This window comes from Mustela putorius, unplaced genomic scaffold, assembly GCF_011764305.1.
Source record: "Mustela putorius furo isolate JIRA1106 unplaced genomic scaffold, ASM1176430v1.1 tig00003853_pilon_pilon_pilon, whole genome shotgun sequence".
In the NCBI taxonomy this organism is placed as follows: Eukaryota; Metazoa; Chordata; class Mammalia; order Carnivora; family Mustelidae; genus Mustela; species Mustela putorius.
This window is the reverse complement of record NW_025422005.1, coordinates 79,289,666-79,309,197: the sequence shown is the minus strand read 5'-3', so window position 1 is coordinate 79,309,197 and position 19,532 is coordinate 79,289,666. Positions and strand designations below refer to the sequence as shown.

The 19,532-nt window shown below is 47.5% G+C and overlaps 1 long non-coding RNA gene across 2 annotated transcripts in view; it reads left to right on the top strand.

The window, feature by feature from the left end:
* Positions 1–2,880: 2,880 nt before the first annotated feature.
* Positions 2,881–19,532, top strand: part of LOC101679656 — a 29,451-nt gene continuing 12,799 nt past the window's right edge. Inside the window, exon 1 of one of the 2 annotated variants that reach the window (XR_006601598.1) lies at positions 2,881–2,960. This is a non-coding gene — a long non-coding RNA (uncharacterized LOC101679656). Of the gene's footprint in view, positions 2,961–3,256; positions 3,653–19,532 lie in introns of those variants that run through there. The other variant, XR_006601597.1, reaches the window with a different exon arrangement.

Sequence of the window (19,532 nt, the reverse complement as noted above, 5' to 3'; positions counted from 1 at the left end):
GTACAGAAAACAAACTGCTAGTTGTCAGAAGGGAGGAAGGTGGAGGGATGGGTGAAATAGGTGAAGGGCATCAAGAATACATTTATTGTGATAAGCTGAGTAATATTACTGAGTAATGTATAGAATTGTTGAATCACTATATTATATACCTGAAACTAATATAATGCTAGGTTTATTATACTTCAATTAAAAATACATATTTTAAAAATTTAGTAAATATTTTATAATCTTAAATTTGGAAAAATATTAGTAGGAGGGCACCTGGGTGGCTCAGTCGTTGACTGTCTGCCTTTAGCTCAGGTCATGATCCCAGGGTCCTGGGATCGAGCCCCACATCGGGCTCCTGCTTGGCAGGAGGCCTGCTTCTCCCTCTCTGCCTGCTGCTCCCGTTACTTGTGCTTGCTCTCTCTCTCCATCAAATAAAAAATATATATATTAGTATGAACTGATGATACATTTTCTTATTTTGAAAACTCTATTTCATAGTTCTGTTCCCTAAAAAGGCTCAGAAAAAAATGACCAATCAAATACAATGCATGCCGCTGGTGCAAGATCATAGTCTCTGAATAGTATTTCCCACTAAATGGATTCAGGGCTCCTTGGGGAAATGAGTGGTTCTGGTCAGAGGCAGGAATACACATGATGGGTCTGGAGCACCACATGTACCCGAAATTTCTGGGATCACGGCAAAAGGACTCAGAAGTCCACTTGTCAAAGCTTTCAGTGGTCACAAATGGGACAATTTAAACACGAATAAGAAAAACCAAAAAGGATCGAACACATGAGTCATGTTGAAAATTCACAAGTTCATAAGGATAGGAAAATAATGCCATCGTTCACCTATAGACGATGAAAAACCAACTCATTTTTTCGGAGAACAGTTGAGTAAAGAGAAAGAATTTACTTTTGCCACATAAGTTAAACTTCAAGGTAACCAAATAGTAGAAGAGGGGATGTTTCTTTTTACAAGAGTATCTAGAAGGAATGTCATCATTTTGCAAACCTTTAAAGAAATAATGGACAATGACAATCATACTAGTTTCCTAGGGTGGCCACACTAGTACCACAAACTGGTACCACAAACTGGTGGCTTCAAACAGAAATCTCTTGGCTCACAGTTCTGGAGAAGTCCAAAATCAAGGTGTTGGCAGTACTACCTTCCCTCTGAAGGGAAGGGACCTTCTGTTCCTCTTTGAGCTTCTGGTGTTTTCTGGCAAACCTTGGCATTCCTTGGCTTGCAGATGCAACACTCCAATATCTACCTCTCTGGTTACATGGTTGTCTTCTTAAGTCTGTTTGTGTTCAAGTGTTCCTCCTCACAAGGGCTGGATTAGGGTGGGCCTCGTTTTAACCTGATTATATACACAGGCATGGGGGTTAGTTCTCCAACATGTCTTTTAGGGGGACACAATTCAAACAATAATAATCCTCAAGAGCAGTTAGTATCACAGAAAGACACAAGACATTATATATTATTGCCAAAGAATTAGACTCTAATCAGACAAGTCGAGATCTAATTACCAATTTATAGGAAACTGAAAGGCAGAAGAGCATACTCAGAAATACCGCAGGCATATAATCAGCAAAGTCTGGTACGTGGGAAATTCTGTAGGACAAATGACTTGGCTTCTTCAACAAATAGGTTGCAAGAACAAAACCGAGGGAGAGAAACTTGTAAATTAAAATGGACATAACAGACATAGCAACCCAATACAATGTATAGACTTTGAAAATTTGAATACTTAATTGATATTTAATGATATAAAGGGATTATTGATAATTTTTAAAAATTTTTAAAATGTTTAAAAAAGAATTGTTAATTTATTATAACACATACCTTCAGCTAAGGTGACATGATGTTTAGAAGGTGGAAAAAAGGTGGGGGTTGTTTAGGTATGAAACAGGATTAACCATCTTATTTCATGAGACTTGGTGTTGGGTGCATGAGAGAGGGTTCATTGTACTGTCTTCTCTATCTGCTGAAATTTTCTAGTTTATAAAATTATCAAAATAAAAATCCACTATGTTCAATTAGTGTTTCTCAATTTGGGGCAGTATCAGAATCTGTCTCCTGAAGACACCTCTCTGCCCCAGTCTCCCTGAGCTCTACTGTTCAATATACTTTTATGGGATGTGGGTTTCTCTTTTCAAAATCACCCACTGCAGTTTGATTGCTAATGGACAAATTTTGTTTGTCAGAAGCTCCTGGCCAGGTGACAAAGATATTTTTCATTAGATAAGAAAGGAATTTTTAAAAACTTCTTTTATTATAAAACTACTTTTATTAGACCCCTGGGTGGCTCAGTCAGTTAAGCGTCTGACTCTTGGTTTTGGCTCAGGTCATGATCTCAGGGTTGTGAGATCAAGCCCGGAGTCAGACTCTGTGCTGGATGTGGAGCTGGCTTAAGATTCTCTCTCCCACTCCTTCTGCCCATCCTCTCCCTCCCCCTTCCAAAAATTTAAAAAGAAAGAAAGGAAGGAAGGAAGGAAGAATGAAAGGGAGGGAAGAAAATCCAAAAAGTGCCCCCAAAGTAAGATTACTCCTCTACCCCAATTCTTCTCCCCAGAGCCTCCATTGTTCCAAATTTCTTGTGAATCACTCTAGACATTTTTCTCAGCATAAACAAAAACACAATTTGGACCATATTGCAAATAATACCTGCAACTTGCTTTTTTGCCACCACCCAGCAGTATATCTTAGAAACCTTTTTACAGCAAACCTAGCAAACCTAGATTCTTTTCTTTTCCATTCCGCTATATGGAAATACAGTAGGGCCCCCAGTTTCAGTTCCCTGGGGTCACCTGCCATCTGGAAGGAAGCAGATGATCCTATGGCCCGAGGGTCACAGGTAGTGAACACTGCGTCACAATGCCTACATCCTTCACCTTACTTCATCGTCTGAGGTGGGTGTTTATCATCTCACATCATCACCAGAAGAACCGTAAGGCAGTACAATAAGGTATTTTGAGAGAGACCACATTCACATAACATTTCTAAAAGTAAGCTATATACACTATACACTCTATCGGTATAATTGTTCTATTTTATTATTAATAAATAATTATTACTTCACTATTAATCTCTTGCCAGGCCTAATTTATAGACTCTATCACAGGTACGTATACCCATGTAGTATAAATCGGGTTTGGTACCAACCATGGTTTCCGGCATCCACGGGAGGTCTGGGAACACGTGCCCGGCACACGGGAGTGGGAGGGGCCTACAGCTCCAGAATTTATTTCGGTCGCCATTTGGCCGGCAGGTTTCCTCAGTTATTTCCTCTTGCAGATAACAGCGCAATGCACCTTCTTGTATACACATAGAAAAGGAACCTTGTTGAAAATCTCTCTGTCCTAAAAGCCAAAAACCAAAAAGCCCCAAACCCTCCTTCATTCTTCCGGTTCAGGACAGGAAGCGGCCTGCGGCGCGAAGCAATCACAGCAAACCGCCCAGACCTGACTGACTCGCCCGCTGGTTCTCCAGCTACTGGGCAGCTAGAAGCTGCGCAGGAGGGCGCGTATGTGGCTCCTGAGGTGGGTGTGCAGCTGAAAGCGGACAGCGGAGGGGCTGAGGGTGGCCGAGGCCCCTCCGAGCCAGCCGTGTGTGCTGCCCCAGGCGGGGACAGGGAAGGCGTCAGCATGGCGCCGTCAGGTACGCTCCGCGGGCTTGGGAGGAGGCTGGGGCTGAGCGGTGTGCGGCGCCTCACATTCACCTGGATGCCGCGCTGACTCTGCCAGTGATGTTAGAAGTTAAGGCACCAGAATGGTGTGGACCAGTAGCTGATGGTCAAGAGCAGCTCAGTGCCGAGCATCTCTGTGAAAGGTGGCGTGCTGGGTGGGTAAGCTGAGGAAGCTTTTATTTTAGTTTTTTCTTTTTTTCTTTTTCCTTCCTTCCTTCCTTCCTTCCGTCCTTTAAACATGGTTTGTGTTTAATCCTCTGGAAACCTCTGTCAGTGAGGCTTTTCTTTTCCACTGTGTGGGACCTCATGTGTGGGCATCTCTTGCCAGAAATCAGAATTTCCTGGCAAGTAAGAGAAGCAATTTGAGTAACCCAGACACAGACAAATACATCTCACTTCAACAGAGCTTTTCAGGTGTCACTGAAGATGTGTGAGAAACCAGATAGCCAGCTATAGAAAATTCTCTTGAAAAAAGTATTCTCTGGTCAATGGCTTTAGTGAAGCTCTTGCTGCCTGATCTCCTGAACTGGATAAGTTCAGGCCAGCGCTTCACGGAGGAAAGTTTTGTTAGACCACGGGGAAAGGATTTGGGAGAGGTCAAGGACTCGATCCAGACTGTGTGGGGCTCTTTCAGCAAAATGCACGGACTTGATCTGCTGCTTCTGAAAATGCTTGTGGTGCCTGGTATTTGAAAAGTAGGTGCAGGTTTGTTCGCATTGATCGTGTCCACCTGACGAGCATATTTTGGAATTACTCCTCATTGCTTTCAGGTCCCTTTATGAAATGGGGCCAATGAAAAGGTATTACTAGAGGAACGAGCATATGCTTTTTTTGAAGGGATCAATAAAATCCGTGCTTGTCTGACAGGTTTGATTTTCCATAATGGCATTTGGCTTAAGAACAGAAAGAGCCTTGCACTTGAGAAACTTGAGGTCGGGATTCAAGTGCAGAACGAGGGGATGGCTTATAGGGAAAGAATTGGGTCCTGGGAAGGGGTGGGGTTCCTATGAGTTCACAGAGTGCATGCAGTATGAGCTGGTTGGAAGCAGAAGTCTGTTGTGTTTTTAGAAAGAAGGCATTAACATCAAGAGGAAAAGAGCTAACGGTGTGGCCTGCGTGGTGGGGGATGGATAGACCTAGGACGCTGGTTAGTCTGGGCACAGGGCTCTGCATATAGTCTACTGCTCATATTTGGTACTGAGGGTCAGAGATGAGTGAGCAGGGCCCAGGGGAAACCAGTCACTGAAGAAATTCTGTCCAGAGACAGAAATGCATTAGATCCCAACTAAGAAGGACCCTGATTCTCTGGGCATTCATCTAGAGAAGTTTCTGTTTGCAGCTCCCTTCCCTGCCCCCACCCCCATGGGTGTCCTATTTCCCATCACCTGTCCAGTCTCCCTGAACAGCTTTTACGTCCTGAACTAGTTCAGTCCCATAGAGGAGCTTTTGTTAAGCATTCATTCGCTTGTGAGAGTTTTTTTCACCCTATGAAATTCTCTCAGCCTTCTGACATTGTCAAGTGCCTCAGTGATTGGCTTTGAACAACTGTGACCTTCAGCTGCCTCGGGACATGTAACGCCATCCCTGTTGATCCTAGATTCAAACCGGGGGATCCTTTCAGTCAGCAGGAGGAAATACTAGAAAGGGATACAGGGTCCTCCCTTCCTGCCTCGGGGGGTCTGTAAACTGAGACCTGTTCTTCCAAGTAAGCTGCTTCTAGTCCATCTTGATTCCAGTTCCTCTTAACAGATCAATTTCCTGGAGACGCAGAGTAACAGGCTGCCTGGCGTAGGGGTCAGAAAACCCGGGCTCAGGTTTCTGGCATTCCTGCCACCACTGATTAACCACGTGTCCTTTGGCAAATCCTTCAGTAACTCCCCTTAAGTAAAAATGAAGGGGTTGAATCAAGATGCACACAGATTTTTAATAGCCCGAAAGAAAGAACCGAAATTGCCAAGATTAAATTTGAAACAGTCGGTGGTAGAGGTAGATGCTGGGAGAGAGCCGACATTGCTGTACGTATAGGGAATTTTTCAGTCGTCCGTGGCCATGAAACAGGAGTGAGCTGTGAATGCTGGTTAGCTTGTCATCCCAGGCCCATTGATAGGAGCTCAGTTTTCCGTGTAAGGGAGGTTAGAGTCCTGTGCTCTGCTTGAAAGGGCTATGGTGTCTCCTGCCTCCAGTCCTGTCTGCATTCCGGGCTTCTCTCCAATCTACAATCAGAGTAATTATTCTTAAAATTTAAATTTCATTGTTTTGCTCTCCTGGCTTACTGGCCTTCAATAGCTCCCTTAACACCCTCAGAATAGTCTCATACATCGGCCTTCATGATCTGGCCCCTGTTGATCTCTCAAACCTACTTCCGGTCCTCCACAACCTGGACTCAGTAGTTCCCAAACCTGGGCTTCCTCCTTCCTCTAGAATGCAGTTTTGAACACGCACACACACTCATACAGCATGTGCATACACCCACACGAGTGTGTGCCCTGCCACCTGTCAGTGTCTCCATCCCCTGAGCTCAGAGCACACCCCCTGCCCCCATCTGTGCTGACCCCAACCATAGAGCAGCCACCTGCGGGCACTCCATCCACCCTCCCATTTCAAGATGGCGCCTCAAGACAGGAATTGTGCTTTGCCTGTGCACACCCCACATGTACCATATTTCTGGTAGGCACTAAGTAAATACTTGCAGAACCCGTGGAAGGCTAGGGGAACAAGTACATTCGGAGAATAGGAACAAGGATGGTGTGGGCTGTGGAGGTAAGGTTGACTGCCAGGAGAAGAGAGCATCAGGGGTGGCCTGATAACCCACCTTTCTGTCAAGGGCTTCCATGGGCATGTGAGACACGGTTTACTCTACCCTGTCCGGAGGGGAGAATTAGCCTCTGGCAGGAGGGACACAGACACAGTGTAGTCTTCAAAGCAGCTTTGGAGAATACTGTGGCATGCCAAGTGTGGATGCCTTTACAGAGAAGGGCTAGCTCCCTGGGGGCCTAGAGAGTTCCCTGGCCAAGAAGAGCCCCAGCACCATCCCAGGAGTATGATTAAAAGGATTCTTGGGTTGGGTGAGATGTTCATCCTGATAATACGAAAGGTCCTTCAGAGCATGGATTTGAAGACATGCATGGCTGTGGGGATGGCCATGGACTAGATTGTCTGTGTGACCTCAGACAAGTAAGTCACTTCCTCTTTTCATGACTAACTTGGTTTCCTCATCTCTAAAGTAGACATAGAAGCAGAATTAGCCTTGTAAAGATAGGCTGGAAATACAGTACACGGGTATATGAAGTACTCAAACACTGCCTAGTTTTGTTCATACTGGGTGAGGGCAGGACCTGGGGACACAGAGTCTGCCTACAGAGTCTCCAGCTGATCTCTGAACAGCTCACAAGTTTCTCAGAGCTTCCCCTGAAAGCCGGGCCTGGGTGGAAGGGGCAGGAGAGGACAACCGTTGACACAGAAGAGCCAAAGGGGGTGTGTGTGTACCAGATGACATGGACATCTTGCCTTTGGGGGTCCTGAAACAGCTTGTTAATTCTCTCGAAACCTGAGGGCAGGGTGGGCCTGTGTGTGTGGTGGGGGATGTTCCCACAGCCTCCTGTCCTCCCTCCCTCCTCAATAATTCCCTGCTTAGGGGTAGTCTCCCCACCAAGTGGAAGTTGGATGCATCGATGGTAGTTTCTTTTCCTCAGAAGACAGGTTTCTTTTTCTGCAGTTTCTTGTTCTCTGAGTTCTGACCCTCTGATGTGCTTCTGACCCTCTGATTTACCAGGACACACAATGTTGTCCTATGTGTAGAGCACGGTCCACCTGATGCCTGGCTGAGGGAGGGGCATCAAGGTGGCAGCAAAAATACATTTGGCTCTGATCTTCCTCCTCAGAAAGTCCACGGAAGTCCAAGACCACTGATGGCACAGCCCAGCTTTTGCCTGACAAGAGTCTAGAAGCCTTCCGCAGTGTTTAGCCACCATCCAAGTTTTCCGGAGGCTGGAGTCAGAGCCCTACTTGACTCTCTGCCTCTGGGTGGCCTGTGTCAGCCCCAACTGCCTCTGCCATTGCTGGAGCCACACTTCCTTTCTGGTACTCCACACCTGTGACTAAGGTCAGGGCTATTCTGTTAGATGACTCAAGGGGTTCTTGCTGTTTCAGCTCAGAATCTTCTTTGTCAAGGATTTGGGATGGATTCCCAGTGGACCAGCGCCAAGGGACAGTTAACACTCACACACGCACACACACACACCCCAATATCTTGCCCAAAAGCCTTTGTCCTTTCTTTCTCATAAGCCCAGATAGTGTAATTCATCACGGTCTCGGATAAAGTCCAGCCTTCTCCAGGGCCCTCCCCAGGGAAGAGATGGGAGGCACGCTGCCTCTGCTTCTTTCTTGGTGTGGGAGTTTTATCTGACATCCTGCAGCTCAGCTGCATTCCGGACACTCTCATGAAATAACTCTTGGTGGCCCTCTAGGTGGGCAGGGCTCCTGAGGGGGCACCCTGCTGACAGGCACCCTTAATCCACAGATACACAATTGCTTCGGTCCTCCTGCACCGTGGGATTTCTCCAAACCTGAGAGAGTGTGATTACAAGGAAAGAATTAGAATTTTCCTTTTCATAATTCACAAAGCAGAAGAAACTCTCAATGTTGATTTAGCCCATTCTGGCTCCTGGCAGGGTTAAACTCAAATGATAGTTTTTGCTTAGAAAGAAAGAAAGGAAGCAAGCAAAAACACCAACTAAAATGCTAAAACACCCCCTTATAGGTTGTAGGGTTTTTTGGTTTTAAATTTTTTCTGGTTTCTGTTTTTGTTGTGTGTCTGTTGGTTGGTTGGTTTTTTCTCTAATGGCCACACTGATTTGTGATGCCCTGTGAGCCTGTTGCCTGTGGCATCCTTGAGGAGAGTTGGAGGGAAGATGGTAGCCTGCTTTCAGTGTTGCCCATCACTGTAATTCTTTCTGCCTGGGTTCTTATCCACCCATCGTCCTCTCTCTCTACCCCCCATCTATCCCCCCACCACACACACACGTTAATACTCACTCACCCCTGGGACGCCTGGGTGGCTCAGTTGGTTAAGCAGCTGCCTTCGGCTCAGGTCATGATCCCAGCGTCCTGGGATCGAGTCCCACATCGGGCTACTTGCTCCGCAGGGAGCCTGCTTCTCCCTCTGACTCTGCCTTCCACTCTGTCTGCCTGTGCTCGCTCTCACTCTCTCTCTCTCTTACAAATAAATAAATAAAATCTTTAAAAAAAAAAAATACTCACTCACCCCTACACACCTATTTTGTTTGAAGCCATAATCACCTGTGTCCAGCTTGGCTCCTGGAAGTGCAGAGGGAGCACTGGGTATGCAACACCATAGACATATTTTCCCCAAGAGATGCTTATGCAGCGATCCAGACATTCTCATGCTCTGCCTTTTAATTAGTTTAGGGAGTTGTAACCTCACAGTGTGGGTGAGCTGGCCAGCTGCGCTTTTCGGGAAGTTACATGGTCTGCACTCCTCTGCCTCCTCCCCTGGTGTTAGGAAATTATAGAGCCAGCTCTCTTTGCTTGTCTTGGAAGTGTGTGTGTTGCCCTTATCCCACAGAGCTCGGGATGCTCCAGGGCCTTTCTGAGCCAGTGCTCAAGGCCCTTGGGGACCTGTGGTAACTCTCAGATCTCATGTCTTGCAGCCTGCTGGCCATGAGCAGGTCAGGAGAGGATGGCCTTTGAGCTAAAAGAGCTGGTTTTCATCTGTGGCTGTTCAGTCCCCATGGGTGACCTACTATAACTGCCCTGGGAACCAGAGGAAAGATTTTACGGCTTGAGGGGAACCTGCATCTCTTCCCTAAAGGGCCCCATTCTGGAGGCTGCCAGACACCTTATCTCCATGAAAGGAGAGGCTCCAAAGAGCCCTTCTGGCCTTCCTCCCTCTGAGGCTGCCCTATCTGAACATCCCCACGGGGGCTCTGGGATGGCGCATGGCTGAAAGCAAATCTGTCATAGCTGCTGACTTTTTAAACACAGTCCCCTCTTATTTTGTGCATGCGTTCTTCCTTGGGGTGACCAGATCACAATTTTGGCTCTAGTTTTAACTTCTCCACTTTATCAAAGTTTGGCACATCTCTCTCTGTAAATAACATGGGGCGGGGTGTGGGGGCAGGCAATAGTGTTTTTCCTGGCATTCTCCCAGAGATACTTGTCCAACCCGGCTCGAAGTGGCCAGCGCCTGTCTGATTTGCCCCCTGTGGACTGTGTTAGTTTTGTACACCACACTTCTCAGCTAAAACCCATCAGGGTGCAATTTTCTTTCTTCACTTATCTCATCCTTTTGGCATGGATTCCACTACGGGTTGCCTCCTATCTGCATACCTGCTTTTTTGGCAGCCTTCCACATCCCTCCTGCCTCTCTCAGTCTGTTGGGCAGGGCCTCGCCAGCCTCTCTTCTTGGCACTTGGCTTCTCCCTGAGGGTTTCTCTCTGCAAATAAGATCATTAATCACTACCCTGGCCACTGACTCTGATATTATGGCCTTGTAGGAAGTGACTTGCTCACCACCTAGTCCTACCAGGCATGGAGATGGTCACTGAGCACCCTAAAAGGCCTGAGTCCCTCAACGTCCCTGTCCCCAGACTAAGAGCGCAAAAGGGCTCGGGACTCCTTGACAGGTGGTGGTTTCCATACTTTGAAACAGGTACTTTTGTAACCTCTAATTTCGAGAGATCTGCCTAATTGAAATGTTGAATTGGATGTTATGTATTTTTTTTTTCAAAAAATCAAACTTTCTGTAGATCTTTTGCATTTAATTTCTTTAAGGAGTAACACATTCACATGGTTCAAATCCCCCAAAGTAGCAACCCTCATACACAAAAATTCTTTCTTCCGGCCTTGTGCTTCTGCCCAGTTTCCACCCTGAGTGCTTGATTTCTTGTACATCTTAGTTCTTGTTGGTTGTGGATAATCTTGAACCAGATTGGTAATCATTCAACTGCTGTGATGTGGCTATTTAATGATGTGGCTAGTTAAATAGAAAAGGAGGCCTCTTTCACTCTGTCACCCATTTGCCATTTAGGATTGAGTACCCGCCCCTCCCTAGCGGCATAGCTGTATGAATTCTGTCCTAAGGTCTTTCTCTTTCTCTATCTCTACAGCCTAGCCTTTGTAGGACTATGAATTCTTATCTCCGCCATCTTTGTCTAAGCATCTTTGTTTCAGTGCCTCAAAGCTTAAAGCAGATTCCATGACTTGGGAGCTTAGTGAATTGGCCCCCAGTTAATCAGATAAGCACTAGAGAAATTCCCTGGAAATCTCCAACAGAGAGACATGAAAGATCCAGCACAATTGGTTTATCATGACAGGATTCCAGCTGACACCATCCAAAGGAATAAGACCCTGCGGTTACCTAAATAACCTGAAGAGGGCTTTGAGAAGGAGGGGAGCCCCAAGGGAAGTGTCAGGGGGTGGGGGGGCGGATGTGCTTGGCCACCCAGCCACCCATCGGGGTGTGCTCCAAAGCCTGGGCTAGGCTGCCATAGGCAGAGGTCAGCGGACCAGGCAGCAGAAGTGGCCAACATTCCTACAGTCAGAAAGAGAGTGCTGATAAACCTTCAGAGAGTTAGGGCCGCCCACTTCCTGGCACACTCCTGTCTGGGTGTGGCTGGAAGGGCCGCCCTGTCATTATCAGGACCATCTCTGACACAGCCCAGGGCAGTCCCTCCCTCCCACGCACACACCCTCTTAGTGCCACCTAATACATTTGTCCCAGCTTGTCACTTCTCTGAAGTGCTTATAAGTCACTGCCTGGTGTGGTTCCACATGGCTGTGCATTGGTTGGGGGGAGTCACCCATGCAAGTTTGATGGCGCGGTTGTGAAGCCAGGGCCGCCTCTGGGTAATATTCTCTGGGTCTGCCCCACTGCCCCACAGATCTCTGACCCAGTGCTTTTTTCAAGGATGCTGCCTGGTGATCACAGACGTGGTCCCAGGTACCACAAGATTCAGAATGACCAAGAACAGGGAAAATTGCTGGGGCCTCATGGAAGCATTAACTTTCATTCACGAACCTGTAAAAACTGGCATTCTTAAATGGTGTATAGGATTTACACCATATCATATTAAATATTTAATAAGGAAATGTCATTCCCAAGCCATGCTCAGTGGAAGTGGATTATTTCCCTTTGCATCTGGGACACATGAAGGGAACGCAAGTACTTGACTTGGGTTAAATTACCTGGTCTCTAATTAGGAGCTGGGACGAGGCAGCAGGGATCCCTTCCCTAAGGACTTGCTCTTGGGGTGTCCATTCTAGCTCATGCCTGACGTTAGGGAGATTGTCCAGCCTCTGAGCAGGACCACCCTGGAGCTGCCCAGTTTATGGGTGAGTCCCTCGGAGACGGAGATACAACAACACAAGTGGGCTGCTGCGGGAAGGACACTCGGGGTGGGGGGTGGTCCCAGAGGTTGGGACTGTAGAAGAAAGACCGGGTCTGTGGATAAAGAGGATGGATGAGGCCTGAATGGTGCTGAGTGTGAGGTGCCTGGGGCATGTCGGAGTGGAGGACCAACAGCATCCATATTTGGAAATCATCCCGTCAGGAAACAAGAAGACATGGGAGCGTGGTGGTGTGGGTGGATTGAGAAGAAGAAAGGCTTGGGATGAGCCCCAGATGAGCCCCAGGTAGCTGTTCATAAATAAGAGGCCAGGACTTCTATGGGTAGCTAGAGTAGTAGTGATGCTCTGGGGTTTGCGCCTATGTCTGAGGAGTGAAGACATAACTGCAGAAGGTTGGGTGTTCTGGGTGGAGAGCAGGCGCTGTGGGAGCGATGCAGGGGACAAATGCCTGCTGAAGCGTGGTCAGCAGCCTTCATGGCCTTGTCAGTGTTCTCAGCCCTGCCCTCAGACTGCCAGCGGTGGGTGGTGAGCAGGAGGAAATGAATGTGGACTTCTGGTGGAACTTTCCAGATCTACATGTGAACCATAGGTCAGTGATCGGGGGATGGGTGGTGTGTGGTCCAGGGGACCATCCTTGGCAGGCAGAGTCACAGTGGGCATTAGAGATGGGTGGAGTATGTAGTGTGCCTCAGTCCGGGGCTACTCCTGCGAGCTCGTTGTGCCCATCTCTCCCCAGCTCTGCATTCAGGGATGCCATTTTCACATCCCAAAATGGGCCATGGTGGGAGGACTGACACTACAGACACTGAAGGGCAGATGTTAGTCATCAGTGCTGACCCTTTAGCAGCACACAACTGGGGGCTAGAGAAGTAAAGCGCCCACCAACAAGTGGAAAGGGGTGAGTTTAAAATGAGGGGCCAGGAGTGCTGAGGAGTTTGGACTTTATCCAGAGAGCTGTGGAGAGCCATCAGGAAGTGGTGTAATTACAGTGCATTGCTTGAGGGGGTGGTGTTCATAACCCTATTTGCTTGGGTTGGCAGGCTGGCTCTACCGCTTAGTGGTTGTGTGCCACTTACTGGATCTTGGGCAGGTTACCCTCTCTGGGCATGGTTTCCTCTTCTGTGAAATGGGAGAAATAATATCTGCTTCATAGAGTTACTGTGAGCTTTATACAAGTTCTCCAGGTAGAGCACTTAGAACAGAGCTTGGCACACAGGGAGCATTCAGTGTCAGCTATTATAGAAACATATGGACCAGTATGGACCAGATGATCGTATCTGTCTTTTGTGTCTGTGTTTTGGAACAAACACTTCAGTGTGGAGAACAGATTGGAAGAGGCAAAACAAAAGGTAGGAAGAGGAGGAAAGGAGCTGCCATTAGACCAGGGGTGGTGGGAGCCTGAAAAGGTCGAGGGAAGATAAGACGTTTGGGGCCACACAAGTGAGATGGTAACGTGTTGCAGAAGGTAAAGAGAGAGGAAGGGAAGTTGAGGTGGAGAAAGGTGTGGATGTCAGGCTGGGTCCTGAGAGGGTTTCTCAGCAGAGAAGAGGGAGGAGGACCTGATGGGTGGAAGCAGTGTGAGAACAGACCCAGGGTTTTTCAGAGACTGTTGGCATTCATGGGTTTTCGATAAATATTTGTCATTTGATTTTTAAAATTTTAATTGATGCAGCTGGAATGAAAACTGAAGAAAATGCATTAGGCTTGGAAAGAGCAAATTACCTGTAAGGTTCCTGTGGCACTCTGCACCTCTAGTCACTTGTACCAGTCACTTGCACCTTTAGTGACTGCACCAGAAGTCACTCAGTGAAAGGCCCAGGCACCATCCCTGACCTGCCCAGCATGCAGCCTTCCAGCCAAGAGCCGCTTGCCCCTCATGGGTGCCCATGTGGGGGTGGGGCTTAGGCATGAGCCAAGCACTGGAGGGTTAAACCTCATGGTCTTTCACAAGGGGGAGAGAGCTCTCTTCTGTCTACACTGCACCCAGCTTTTGGGGCCTTCCTGTTGTCACGGTGGCCCTTTGTTGGTGACAAAGTCTCTTTCAAGCAGTAGGGCAATATTTCACCCTTGCCACACTTTGAATGCTATTGCCAGGGACTAGTTTAACTGTGTCACAGGCTTCATGTTGCATCAGCCTGTCCTCTTGTGAGATTAGTTTGGGGGACAATGACAAGCTGGTATTAGAGCCAATTCTGCAGAGTTGCGTAGGGGATAGAGAATGGGGTGTGCTCTCAACTGGGGTATGCAGGCCCAGAAGCTTCCGCAGTTTACCTGCCCTAGCCAACCACTCTCCTACTGGCCGGGAGACAGGTTGGCAGTGGCAAAGGGCAGGATTTCTCTCCCTTTCTGTTCTCACACATCTTCTCCTCAGCCACCATCCTCTGTCTCTGCCAAATAAGATGGAAAAATAAAGATGTGGCAAAGGTGCCAAGTGGGTGAACAGAGAGGGGGAGCCAAATTGGGCCAGATTAAGTGACTTGGTGAATTCAGCTTATTTGGAGGAAGAAGAGAAATACATTTAAGAAAGATAAAAAGATAGGCAGAGGAGTGCCTGGATGGCTCAGTCATTTGGGCGTCTGACTCTTGGTTTTGACTCAGGTCAGGATCTCAGGGTGATGGAATGGAGCCCTCTGTTGGGCTCTGTGCTCCGCAGGGAGTCCGCTTTAGATTCTCTCTCCCTCTGCCCTTCCCCCGACTCATGTGCTCACTCTGTCTTTATTAAATAAATAAATAAATAAATAATATATCTTGGGAAAAAAAAATAAGCAGACATTGCTCCTGGCTTTGGTCGGTATTTCTCAAAACATTTCTTATATGTTCTCCTCCCAGGTTCCCTGTAAGTCTGTCATGCTTTAAAAGTGACATACGTCGGGAAGCTTAAAGCAGAATTGGGTACAATAACTTTTGGGAATCTAGTGAAGTGGTGTAGATCTATTGATTGATGATTGGTTGAGTGATGATTTATTTATTTATTTTAGAAAGAGAGCAAGGCAGAGGGAAACGGGGAGAGAATCCCAAGCAGACTCCACCCTGAGCATGGAGCCCCACTTGGACCTTGATCCCACAGCCCTAAGATTAGGACCTGAGCCAAATCAAGAGTTGGTGCTTAACTGAGCTGCCCACAGTGGTGTAGATTTAGACCATCCTAGAACTAGCTCCCAATTAGGGACTCTCTCAGATGAATTATTTGGCTGTGTTGGACTCTCCACTTAAGTAAGGCCGGTCTTCCTCCCCAAGATGGCAGCCTGTTCATCTTCTGCAGGCCAGGCCTGCCCAGCAGCAACCAGCTGATGCTTGTTCTTTTTCCAGCCACTTGTGGGGCTCCCGGGAAACTTTGATCTACTCCCCTAGCTTCATCTGCTGACAGGTCAGGTCAAGGGGTTGACCTGAAACAGTGGGAACTAGAGGCCACTGCTTCATTCTCCTCTTTCTCTGGTCCCTGGCAGAAAATTGCTGCCCAGATTTCTCTTCAGAACAGAGGCACTCATCCTCCTGACTGCCAGGAGTGTCATCCATTGAGAGGGGGCAGCTGAGTCCCTGCCTAGACATTGCCCTTAGCCAAAGGGCCCTGCCTTACCCCCCAGGCCAGGGATAACTATATCCAGTGACTGGATGATGCAGGGGCTCCAGGCTCTGGGGCTTTCTCCTCCATTCGGGATCTTTCTGAAGGGCCCACCCAGCTTCAGAGCTGCCTGTGGGGTCATCTGAGGCCTCTGTTACAACTGGACTGAACCTATTTGAGCCTTCTTCCCTCACTCCCCCTACCATACTGATTTTCTGACCTGGGAGCTGAGCTGAAACCATAGCCCACCACTGTATATGCCTCATTTCCTCATGCCCCTCCCTGTACAGCTCAGCATCTCTCCCTCTCCTTTTCCAGGAGACCCCCCAAGCCTAGAGTGCAAATTTTCTAAGGCCAGGCAGCCCTACATTTGAGGCTAACTTTTACATAGAGCCTGGCATGGCAGCCCTGGGAATGCAGGGCAAGAGTTACAGAAGCCATGGGACTCTCTGAGTGTTGTTCGTGCCAAAGATGATTCTAGTCCTTTCCAGAAGCTGCAGCTGGGCATTCCCTGGGGTGTGCTTTATGGAGGAGGGTCAGTGGGCACAGACACACTTCTGTCCAAATGATTTATTACCTCTGAGGAACCAACCTAGGTCTCTTCAGTTTCTGTTAAATGTTTTTGTTTAAAAATAAAATGTATATTAAAATATATATTTTAGAATACTTTCAGTTCAAGTTGAAAAGTAAGCATAAGATACTAATCTGCTTCGTCACCTATTTTACCAAACCTAGGAGCTCCCACGCAGTAGGAAAAGGAAAATGCAAGGTTTACAATAACGTGTGTAATATGAAGTAAATGACCGCTCTCCAGGTTGGCCAGGGGACTGGTTCAAGCATATAGGGAAGGAACGCTCTGTACTAGTTGGAGGACTGGTATTGCAGAGATAGAGGGGAGAATGTTGAGAGTGGGTTCTCCAAGAATAACCCTTGGATGACCTGGGCCAGACATTGTTTTCTGGAAGAGTGGAAACTCATGCTAGTAAGGACACTAACACACAGGGTGGGAAAAATCCTCAATTCTGGAAACTGGATGCAGTTAAAAATCCTCTTCATTTGGTCCTTTAATGTTACACATAGCTAAAATTCTGATCGTTAATCCTTTGCATTCTGTCTGTGCCGTTGATGGTTCTCTGCCACCCACACAAGTTATCAGAGGCTCTAGATAGGAGAGCCACCGTGACAAGGGATATATTCTCCCCTTGCTTATTTGTCAAGGGCAGTGAACTTCAGCTGCAGGCTGGCTCCTGCTTGTGGGGGTTCCCGCTCTGTTTGGTCTGAGCCCTGGAGTCAGTATCACCCCAGATAACCCTGATATGGAATATGAAACAAAAAATTAAAATGATACAAAAGCCCCTATCATCAGATGTCATCTTGGATAATTGTACATGATGAAATATTTCCTCCTTTCCGAGCATGTATACATGCCCTCGCGTGCCCATTCACACATACACACTTTCGCTCCATACATCATTATATATTTATAAATTTCTTACTCTTCATCCACATAATGGGGATAAAAGTCTGGCTCAGATTGGCGTCTGAGATGTATTGTGGACCCAGTGATCTCCTGCAGGACCTCCAGAAAGGTGAAGTTCTATAAACATGGAAGGCATCCCCACCAATAACCATGAGTCCGTCATTTGTTTTCTGATTACTCTGCATCTTGCCCTTCGAGTTCAGAGAACAAAGGAAGGCGGAGCTTTAGAGCTGGGTTCTCAATGATCCCTGTGTTGACAAGACCCAAGCTGAAGGCCTACAGGAGGACAAGGGCATGTTTTTCCCGGAAGGCTGACTGAGCAGTTCTCCAAATGTTTGCAAGTACAGGGCAAAATTCCATGCAGCCTTCAAACCTTGAGCCAAGACTCAGCATTAACAAAGCCAAAAGTTTCATTTCTTTGACTGTGGGAGTGCTGCAGTCAGCCTGTAAATGGCCATTCAGTTTGAAGTTCAATAAGCACTTTGATTGAGAAACACTTTGACTGAGGGGTGAAAAGTCCTTGGCTTTAAATGGCCCATGATGAGCAGTTCCCATGTCATGTTATAGGCCCCATCTCCCCTGCTGAAGGTGACTCCCTGGGTGGAACACCTCAGTCACAGAGTGGATGCCGGATCTAGGGTAGGGGCGTGTGTGTACGTGTGTGTGTGTAGGAAGGGGCAACACTGTGGGAGAGTTTTTTATTCCTTCTCTGCAAAATCTTCTGGGACTAAAGTCATAGTAAAGTCCCCTTAAGTTCGCATGCAGAAGAGCCCAAATGCCGCCCCCCCCCGCCAGTAGCAGGTGAGCATGTCAGCTGGCAGGGGTCTGGCCTTCCAGGAGCAGGAAGTAAGCCTTGTAGGCTCTCAGGCTCTTGGACCTGTGATTTGAATGGCCTGTTAAAGCTCTAAGGGGGAAGTACTCTCCCCTCCCCTCTGCCATGTCTGGAATAGTCGTGAATGTGCGGGTATGGGGGGGAGGTGTATGTGTCCCTAAAGCGGAGGAAATTCTATGGGAGGGCTGCCTCACCAGATGAAACCAAGAAGATAGGCCAGGCAGAGAGAGGTTGATGTATCCCCACTATGGAGAAACAGGCCTCCAGGAGCTGGTAAAACCTCCATCTGACACTATGAAACCAGCAGCTGTTCATTGTAGATGTTTTAGCAAAGACATAGCTGCACCTCCGTTCCTCACGCGCCTGAGGCTGGGGGTAATGTAACTGGGGTAAATACGTGAAACACAGTATGGAAATAGATCTGGGTTTGAATCTCAGCTGTCACTCAACTACCATGGACTTGGAGCAAGACCTCTCAAAGATTATTTCTTCATGTATAGATAACACCTACTTCAGAGTATCTTCAACTTGAACTGACCAGAGCCAATGGACCTGAAAATGTTCTATAAGTTTAAAGCACTATGGAAATAAACAGCATCATTCTTACTGAAGAGATTGACTTAGCACAGATTTACCACCTGGCTGGTCAGGGGTCACCTGTAAGAGATCAACTAGAGAGGTGGTGGTCAGAGTAACAAATCACCACAGCCACAACTAGTACACTAACTAGTCTTTTCCTAAACAAACCACAAGTGAACAAAATCTTGCCGGAGTCAGAAGATAACCATTTCTTTTGCTTTGACCACTTCTGAATCTATGGCTAGTGGTCCATTCTCTATGGGAAAGGATAGAGGAGGCTAGTTTGTTGGTTGTGCAGAGTGTGGCTGCATGTGTAGCAGGCCCACAACCTGCCATCATTGGACTCAGGGCAGTTCTCAGCCTTTCCCCTCAAGACATAAAACAGATGACACTCCAAGTGTGACATTCACCATTTTGCCCCTTTCCAGGGTTTTTTCCTTTTGAGACAAGTGAAAGTAACAATCTTGCATCTATAACCACAGCTCCGCTCTTCATTCAAATCTTTGGTACTTCCTATGATCAATAACGAAATACCTGTGACATCAGCTAACTGGTATACCTAGATGTCAACTGAGGACCAATGTCCTCATCCATGAGTGAGGGCAGGAATTTGTCGTATGTGTCTCACTTAGTAATGCCAACGTCCGACACACGGTAGATGCTCGAGGCTGACTTGAGTAGGAGAAAACCTCCCAGCTCTCCACACACGAGCTCTGGGGCCATTCTGCATTCCAAGGCGCTAGCTGGTTGGGCATGGCCTTTTTTAGGAGCACAGCAGTCATGTGACCTCTACAGGGGATTTTTCTGCTAGGACAAATGAGCCAGCTCCCTTCACACTCCGCGGGACTGACCGTTTGAAGTGGAAAAGTGAGTGCCTACCTTCTTTCATGTCTGCCTTTGAAGAGAGGGTGGCCTCTTGCCAGCGAGAGGTGCCTAAGGTTTGTGCTTGGGGAGGGCTGACCCAACTGAGCATGCAGGGGGTAGTGTTCCAAGAATACCTGTGAAAAGCCAGAGTAGATCTTTAAATACATG